Raw genomic sequence first — 2,500 nt, forward strand, 5'->3', positions numbered from 1 at the left:
CCGTATGGTTCGCTGTTGTTGGGCGCAGTCGTACGGTCACACATGTGCCACAGCGTATCATTCAGTACATACGGACCTATGTGCAGTACAATGTGAGGATTAAGCTTACGATATCAGCGGACAGTGGACACAGGCCGTACCACGACGTAGACTGAGCGCTTCGACATGCGAATGCCAGTGAACAGCTGCGAAGGGCATTGAACACGCAAGCACCTGAACGACCAGCGTGCGAAGGCAGGGTGGAGGGGGGGGGGCGATGTACATCCTGCAGTTGTCCACATTACAGTGTACAGCGGGAGCATGTAAAAAGTAAGCAACACTTGCGAAGTGTTCAACATGAAACGACACACAAGAGGGTGGGCGGTGCGAGTAGCGAACTATATTCAGAGGGTTGTGGTTAGACAACACTAGATTAATGTAACGTGTCATATGCCAATTACAGAGCAGGTTAAGGCACAACGTGGGTTAGGTTAAGGCACAACGTGGGTTAGGTTAAGGCACAACGTGGGTTAGGTTAAGGCACAACGTGGGTTAGGTTAAGGCACAACGTGGGTTAGGTTAAGGCACAACGTGGGTTAGGTTAAGGCACAACGTGGGTTAGGTTAAGGCACAACGTGGGTTAGGTTAAGGCACAACGTGGGTTAGGTTAAGGCACAACGTGGGTTAGGTTAAGGCACAACGTGGGTTAGGTTAAGGCACAACGTGGGTTAGGTTAAGGCACAACGTGGGTTAGGTTAAGGCACAACGTGGGTTAGGTTAAGGCACAACGTGGGTTACGTTAAGGCACAACGTGGGTTACGTTAAGGCACAACGTGGGTTACGTTAAGGCACAACGTGGGTTACGTTAAGGCACAACGTGGGTTACGTTAAGGCACAACGTGGGTTACGTTAAGGCACAACGTGGGTTACGTTAAGGCACAACGTGGGTTACGTTAAGGCACAACGTGGGTTACGTTAAGGCACAACGTGGGTTAGGTTAAGGCACAACGTGGGTTAGGTTAAGGCACAACGTGGGTTAGGTTAAGGCACAACGTGGGTTAGGTTAAGGCACAACGTGGGTTACGTTAAGGCACAACGTGGGTTACGTTAAGGCACAACGTGGGTTACGTTAAGGCACAACGTGGGTTACGTTAAGGCACAACGTGGGTTACGTTAAGGCACAACGTGGGTTACGTTAAGGCACAACGTGGGTTACGTTAAGGCACAACGTGTGTTAGGTTAAGGCACAACGTGGGTTAGGTTAAGGCACAACGTGGGTTAGGTTAAGGCACAACGTGGGTTACGTTAAGGCACAACGTGGGTTACGTTAAGGCACAACGTGGGTTACGTTAAGGCACAACGTGGGTTACGTTAAGGCACAACGTGGGTTACGTTAAGGCACAACGTGGGTTACGTTAAGGCACAACGTGGGTTACGTTAAGGCACAACGTGGGTTACGTTAAGGCACAACGTGTGTTAGGTTAAGGCACAACGTGGGTTAGGTTAAGGCACAACGTGGGTTAGGTTAAGGCACAACGTGGGTTAGGTTAAGACACAAATTGCGTTACAAATTGCGTTACATTGCGGTACAAATTGCGTTACATTGCGGTACAAATTGCGTTACATTGCGGTACAAATTGCGTTACAAATTTGGTTAGGTTAAGGTGCAAAATGGGTTGGATTACAGTACACAACATGGTAAGAGATAGTGTGTTTGGGGGGGGGGGGGGGGCAGGTTCGTTGGTAGTGATCATTGTAAGTGAATGTCTGAGGCAGCGTCAGTATGTCACAGCAGTTCTGTCTCGTCAGGATGCGCTTTTCGCTCGTGACTGGAGGCGCGCCGCGTCTGTGGTTGCGGCAAGGGAGTGGCAGACCTGTTTGATTCATTCCTGCCATTGTTTCTGTGCCGTAACAGGAGGCAGTGTGGTGGTGTTGGGTGCACCCCTGTGTAGGACATGTGTGGGTGTTGGTGGCTTATCTGAGCAATTGTGGATGTTGGACGGGTGGGATATTCTATTTTATAATTGGACCCCCTGGTGTGGTTATCATAGTGTGGATGGTGTACTGTGGCGGAGAGGATGCACCGGACGTTGGTCCATGCTGGTGCTTACATATCGTATCTGTGTCTGTTACAGGCAGAGAGTAATGTGTGATGGAGTGTCTCGCTGAGGTGTGGTTCATATTGTGTGCACAGACTTACAGCATGTATAGGGACAGCGGGAATTTGGCATATTGGATATAACTCGTCATGAAACGCAAGATATAGGGGTGGATTGCAACGTACGAGTGCGGGAAGAGTCCGCCGTTCATCCGCTTGGGTTGCGATTTGGGCGGTTGGGGTGGGGCACGTGCGGGTGCGGGTGGAGTGATTGTCGGTTGACTACTTCGTGCGACGCAGGCACTGGCGTTCGGGTTCCTGTGGTGGACAGATGATGCAGGCTTTGTGGGTGGCGTCGAAAAATGGGTACTGTGGGACCTAGCGATGTCGTAGTCGGGGTGGCGTCTCATAGATGGCGGTATC

The sequence above is a fragment of the Schistocerca cancellata genome, unplaced genomic scaffold (assembly GCF_023864275.1).
Source record: "Schistocerca cancellata isolate TAMUIC-IGC-003103 unplaced genomic scaffold, iqSchCanc2.1 HiC_scaffold_569, whole genome shotgun sequence".
NCBI lineage: Eukaryota > Metazoa > Arthropoda > Insecta > Orthoptera > Acrididae > Schistocerca > Schistocerca cancellata.